At 42.2% G+C, this 7,279-nt stretch overlaps 1 non-coding gene across 1 annotated transcript; it reads left to right on the top strand.

Annotated features, from left to right (window-relative positions):
* The first annotated feature begins 4,528 nt into the window (after nucleotides 1-4,528).
* Nucleotides 4,529-4,602, top strand: TRNAT-AGU. The gene has a single exon. It is a non-coding gene; the product is annotated as a tRNA-Thr (tRNA).
* The last annotated feature ends 2,677 nt before the right edge of the window (nucleotides 4,603-7,279 follow it).

The raw sequence follows: 7,279 nt of genomic DNA on the forward strand, positions 1-7,279 counted from the left end.
GAAGTCTTTGTAAACATGTGCATTCGTTTTTCGTCCGAATGCATTGTCGTCCGAATTTCTGGGATTTTCACGTTGATTTTAACAAATGATAACTTATGTACAGAGTTCGAAATCCGAAAGACCTGACAAAAAAAATGCTTTATTTTCATTTCGTAGTGACAACAGTTCAATATAGATAGAAGATTCGAAATGACGGTGACAATAGTGATCTGTGTCTATCAAATCTGCGGTTGAATGTGCCTAACCTAATTCTATTAGTCCATGATTATTACATAGAGAGAAAAGATTTGACAGTATAGAGACATGAATATTCGACATGGAGAGAAAAGATTCGACATTATAGACATGAAGATTCAACATAGAGAGAAAAGATTCGACATTATAGAGACATAAAGATTCGACATAGAGAGAAAAGATTTGACATTATAGAGACATAAAGATTCAACATAGAGCAGTGGTTCTCAACCTGGGGGTCGGGACCCCCTCGGGGGTCAAATGATGATTTGCCAGGGGTCCCCACATCCTGGGCTGTTCCTGAAGCCCACACCGCTCTCCCAGCCTTTTTGACTGATCAGAACTCTCCCCAGCATTGCCACTCATCCCAATTCCCCGCCAGCACTGCCACTCACCCCCCCCCCCCACCAAGGAGCAAGAGAAGTAATAAAAATAGAAAATACATGGAGTATAGAGGAAAAGAGCGGGATTAAAAGAAAGAAAAGAACAAGAAAGACGGCTGGAGAGGGATGGGGAAAATTTTTTTAATAAAGAGAGATAAAAGAGAAAGAAAGGAAAACAAAGAGAAAGAGTTGTACATCCTAAAATGTACCATAGGGGTTTTAATACTGTATGAGAGGAAGGGATTCAGGGAGTGCAAAATATCCATGAGTTTGGGGGTGCAAATTACTTGCCTTGCCTTGGGTGCTGACAACCCATGCTACGAAAATAATTTTACTGTTAGGGGTCCCCACAACTTGGAAAATTTTATCAAGGGGCCACGGCACTAGAGGGTTGAGAACCACTGTCATAGAGGGAAAAAAATCCACATTATAGAGAAATGAAGATTCGACGAAGCAGCTAAAAACATACGATCGCCACAAACGAACATTTATGGTCAAATGCTCCGCCCATGGGCTATAGAAGAATTCTAACGTTGGCTGACTAGTAATAATAATTAATAAATATAATTATTACTAGTCATATAACATTAGAATTCTACTATAGCTTGTGGATGGAGCATTCGACCGGAAATGTATGGTTGCGGCGTCGTACAGTTTAGCTGCTTCGTCGAATCTTCTTAGAACATTCGACAGACACCATAAGCCTTCAATGGCAGATTCGATCTTAATTAATTCGGGTTTTCGGACTAATGCATTTTTTAACGAAACAAACTGAATAAAAACGAATTTAGGAAGTAACAAAGAAAATGTAGTACTGTCCATGATACTTTTTTTATTTGCACTAACATATAATTTTTCATGGACAAGCTTTCGGGGTGTGTCCCCTTCTTCAAGGTCCAATCAGTACTGATTCATAAAAGTTTTAGCAGAAGGTGAAATGTTACAAAAGTAACTACCGTATTTATCGGGCTATAACGTGCCCTGGCGTATAGCGCGCACCCCCGAACTTGAAGAAAAATTCCTGGAAAAAAAAAATACTTACAGTTTGGATGCCCCTCGTCGGTGTCTTGCCCGTCGTCCATCGCATCCTGCTCATCGTCCATCGCGTCCATTGGCGCCCTCGTCCGATCCGGCGTCCTTCTGCGGCCATCGTGGTGTCCTCCCCGCTCGATCCCCGCTTCCCGCGTTGAGTTTGAACCACTGCGCCGGCATATACCGAGCGCAGTACACTCGCGTAAAGTCGGGCAGGCTCGGCTCCTCTCGCGTAAAGGACGTACAGGACGTGACCGTGATAGGAGCCGAGCCTGCCCGACTATACCCGAGTGTACTGCGCTCGGTATATGCCAGCGCAGTGGTTCAAACTCAGCACGGGAAGTGGGTTCCCGGCGTATATAGCGCACCCATGATTTTGCCCTGATTTTCAGGGCAAAAAAGTGCGCGGTATACGCCGATAAATACGGTAAATCATTTCATATTTCAGGCGAAATTTAAATTCTGAAACTAAATATTTCAGTGTGCACATGTCTACGTTTTTGTTACCCCGAGGTAAAAAGGTTGAGTAAGACTGACATATGAGGGGGTGCTGATAAGTATTGAACCTTAGTCAGAATTTTTTTAGCTAGGAAGCTGTAACTGCCACACTATTCTAAATATTCCCCCAGGAAGTCAATGCACGTGTGACATCTGTCCTGCAGCTTCCTAAGTCCCTGCAAATAAAATTAATCCAACTGCTGGTGTAACCACTCATTTGCAGCATTAAAGTCTCCGAAACACTCCCAAATGTTTTACCTTTAGACGTTCTTTGAGATTGGGGAACAGATGATTGTCAGGCCCCGTACACACGACAGAGTTTCTCGGCAGAATTCAGCGAGAAACTCGGTCAGAGCCGGATTCTGCCGAGAAACTCTGTCGTGTGTACACTTTCGGCCCGATGGAGCCGCCGAGGAACTCGTCGAGAAAATAGAGAACATGTTCTCTATTTTCTCGTTGTTCTATGGGAGCTCTCGGCCCGCCGAGCTCCTCGGCGGCTTCAGGGCTGAACTCGCCGAGGAACTCGATGTGTTTGGCACGTCGAGTTCCTCGGCCGTGTGTACGAGGCCTCAGAAGGAGCCAGGTCGGGCAAATAGGGTGGATGGGGCATCACTTGAAAGCCTAAGAAGGTCAGTTTTGCCATTGTTTCACCTGCAGTGTATGACAAGCCTTTGTCATGCAACAGGATGACACCTTTGGAGAGCTTTCCTCAACGTTTTTCCTTGATATTTTGCCTCAACTTTGTCAATAAAGCACAGTAATATGTTGCATTGATGGTTTAACCCTTTTGGTGGTAGTCCACTAGCAGAACTGATATATATAATCACACACACAGGTTGGACTTGATGGTCTTTTTTCGGCCTCACCTACTATGCAACTATGTAACTCCCTTCTTGTCCAAAAAAACTGTTGCCATTTGCGGGAGTTGTCCGGCCACCATGGGAGAGACCTGTCAAAGTGGGCCAGTCTGGATGAAGTCCAGGGCCAAATTTTTGTCCCAGTCCAGCCCTGCAGATATGTAGCAATACTTTTGGCTGATATTCGGCTGTCCTCCATGATCATGTCATGGATGGCTTTCACATTTACAAGCACAGAGACAGACACAGGCCTTCCACTGGGTTTCTCACTTTCAACACCGAAATGGCCAGTTTTAAAATTGACAACCCAACGTTTAACTATTGCATATGAAGGGCCACTGTCATCCAAAGTTTGCGACATTTCATCATGAATTTGCTTCGCATCTTTCCCTTGGAGAAACAGGAACTTGATTATAGTCCTATGCTCTTCCACATTGAATTTTTCTGGAGGTGCTGCCATTTTCACTTTAAAAATGGCAGCATGGCACCTGAAAAAGAAAAATAAGTTAAAATCATAGGTAGTTGTTTTTTGCACCATTAACCACTTGCCGACCAGCCGCTGCAGTTTTACTGTGGCAGCATTGCTCGGCTAAGTGAAACAATGTTATGTTACGTCGCTTCGCCCTGTGGTCCCTGGTGCCGATGCGAGTGCCCAGCGGGTGCGATGACTGCTGGGCACCCGCGATCGCTCGTGACACAGCGAGAAACGGGATCTATGTGTGTATCCTGCTTCTCTGAGGGGAGAAATGGCTGATCGTGTGTTCATACAAAGTATGAACGGCTATCTGTCGTCATTTCCCCTAGTAAGTTCCATCCCCCCTTCAGTTAGAACACAGAGAGGGATCATATTTAACCCCTAGTGTTAACCTCTTTCCTGCCAGTGACATTTTTACAGCAACCAGTACATTTTTATAGCACTAATCGCTGTAAAATTGTCAATGGTCACAAAAATGTGTCCGATCTGTCCGTCATAATATTGCAGTCCCAATAAAAATCGCAACTTACCGCCATTATTAGTAGAAAAAAATAATAATAATAAAAATGCCATAATTTTATCCCCTCTTTGTAGTAGCTATAACTTTTGCGCATACCAATCAATATACGCTTATTGTGATTTTTTTTCCCCAAAAATATGTAGAAGGCCTAAACTATGGAAACATTTTTTTTTAATTTGGGATATTTATTAAAGCAAAAAGTAAAAGATATCTTTTTTTTTCAAAATTGTCGCTGTTCTTTTGTTTATAGAGCAACATTTTTTGGGTACAGTGTCACACGACCGCGCAATTGTCAGTTAAAGCGTCGCAGTGCCGAATCGCAAAAAATGCTCTGGTCAGGAAGGGGGTAAAATCTTCCAGAAGTGGTTAAATATAGACAAATTGGTCAGTACACTCTGCAATTTACAGATTCCTAGCCCTTGTAGACTATGAACTTCACATCTAATAGCTTCAAACATACAGCTATGGAAAAGTAAGCATTATATCATATTTACACATATTGTCATTCTCAACAGTACACCTGTATCTTGGCGCTGTGGCTTAGTTGGTTAAAGCGCCTGTCTAGTAAACAGGAGATCCTGAGTTCAAATCTCAGCAGTGCCTTGCTTTTATAGAGATTCAAGAGCAATGTTTCACAAAAAGGAAAGAACCAACCTACAGTGGAACCTTGGAGTGCGAGTAACGCGGTTAACGAGCATTTTGCAATATGAGCACTGTTTTTCTAAAAATAATAACTCTGTTTGCGAGTGTTGTTTCGCAAAGCGAGCAGGATTCAGGCCAAAGTGGTATGCAGGACCATTTTTGGCCTGCGGTGGGGGCGCCGGAGCTGATCGTTGCCGTTCGGAAATGCACGAAAAGGCCAGAGGACAGTTCGACTGACCTCGGCAAATCTCGGAAAGACTCATGAACTGAGTTTTTCCAAGGTTTGCCAAGGTCAGCCGAACTGTCCTCGGGCCTTTCCAGCCGTTTCCGAGGCGCTCTGGCGCCCCCCGCCTCTGGCCGCATTCGGTATTGCATGCCATTGACGTCAATGCGGAACAAAATTATTTTAGTTTCCATTGACTTCAATGGGGAAACTCGCTTTGATATGCGAGTACTTTGGATTACGAGCATTCTCCTGGAACGGATTATGCTCGTAATCCGAGGTTCCACTGTATTCCCATTCTCAAGATGTCTGGTAGGACCAAAGATAGGCATTTAGCAATATAAAAAAAATCAGATTGCCATTGTGGTGTGAAGGAAAGTTCTTCCTTTCCATATGTCCTTCATATTACATGATGTGAGACACAACCTTTCCATATGTCTTTCATATTACATGATGTGAGACACAACCTTTCCATATGTCTTGCATATTACATGATGTGAGACACAGAAGAAAGAGCAAAGTTTTCCTTTCACTCTCCAGTAGCACCAAATCAAATAGTAGCTTTGCCAAAAACAGTCCACTATCATTATTATTATTATTATTATTATTATTATTATTCCGGATTTTATAGCACCAACAGTTTGCAAAGTGCTTTACAAAATAAAGGGAGACAGTATGATTACAAAGTAGAAGGAATATGAGGACCTTGCTCATGGAGATTACAATCTAAAGGGATGGAGAGGATGGTACAAAAGATAATAGCTATGAGGATGAACTGAAGGAGGTGGCCAAAGTACAGTTTTTAGGTGGAGGTGGGGTAGACTTCCCTAAATAAATAGGTTTTCAAGGATAACCTAAAGGAGGTCAGGGTAGGAGCTAATTGGACATACTGGTGTAGGGAGTTCCAGAGAATGAGAGAGGCTCTGGAGAAGTCCAGGAGGCAAGCATGGGAGGAGGTAACAAGGGAGCTAGAGAGCAGGATGTCTTGAGAGGAGCTGAGTGGACTATTTGGGTGATATCTGCAGATGAGGTTGGTGATATAGCTAGGGGCAGTGCTGTGGATGGCTTTGAATGTTGTGGTTAGTATTTTGAATTTTATACGTTGGGCTAGTGGGAGGTAGTGAAGGGGTTGGCAGAGCAGAGGCCGCAGAACATTAAGTTAGGTGTTTAAGTCTGGCAGCAGCATTCATGAAAGAGGGGTGAGAGCCTGTGTATAGGTAGGACAGTGAGGAGGGAGTTGCAGTAGTCCGAGTGGGAGATAACCAGTGAGTGAATACATGGCCCGGATTCACAGGCATCGGCGCATATTTAGGCGGGCGTAGCGTATCTAATATACGCTACGCCGACGCAGCGCACAGAGGCAAGCACTGGATTCACAAAGCACTTGCCTCCAAATCTATGCTGGGTTTCTTAGTCGTAACTCGTCGTAAGTGGAAGTGGGCGTGAGCCATGCAAATGAGGCGTGACCCCATGTAAATGATGGATTGAGCGTCATAAAGATACAAATAACGTACGGCGCATTGCATTTTTTAAATTAGTATTTTAAAATAGCATTTTTCATATACTGTCCCTTTAAAAATACTGCAAAATATTTTTTTTATTAATTTTAATCAATTTTAACATCATTATATTTCTAAATGAATGTTATATGTATATCTAATGGCCCACAGCTCATAGCTGGAACATTATATGAGTTGATTTTTTGGGTAGGAAATTCTAGCACGTAGGGATGTTTTTTCATATGATGTCCACACCCATACTTACGTGCACAACATACCTTTTTCCACCACTATTAGTAATTTTCTGACATATATTTCCCAATGCTTTCTAATAGGTAACAGTGTAAAGGGACATTAACATTGTAGGCTCATTTGTTTAAACTGTATTTTTTCTTTTGTTTTTCTAATTTTTTTTTTAATATATATTGTTTACATATCTATATAGCTATTATGTATTAATATAATCACTATCGGTCATATTTAATACCTCCTTTTGAACTGTATAGTCACGCAGCAGCAGTAAGGGTGAATACTTCTGTGTAACATATCACCTATTAGTTAATACACTGCTGATAACTAGCTATCGTTTTCAAACATATACTCCCTTTAATATTATTCTTTCTCATTTAACAGCTAGTGGATCCTGTGTTTAAAAACATCTAATATATATACGTTGTTTAAAAACATCTAATATATATACGTTTTTGATATCTGCAAATGTGTAAATTAGGATTTATATGTTTATCTTTCACATTGCGCCAAGTGTAGACATTGAGGAGCATAATTGGCATAGGTTATATGCAGACTACGGTCTGCAAAACCTCCACAAATATGGCGCTGGACAATAGCCACGCAAGGTGAAAATACATAAATAGGGAAGTGGGTGTAACAGCCTGCACGCTCCAGACGACGTCAT

The sequence above is a fragment of the Rana temporaria genome, chromosome 3, assembly GCF_905171775.1.
Source record: "Rana temporaria chromosome 3, aRanTem1.1, whole genome shotgun sequence".
NCBI lineage: Eukaryota > Metazoa > Chordata > Amphibia > Anura > Ranidae > Rana > Rana temporaria.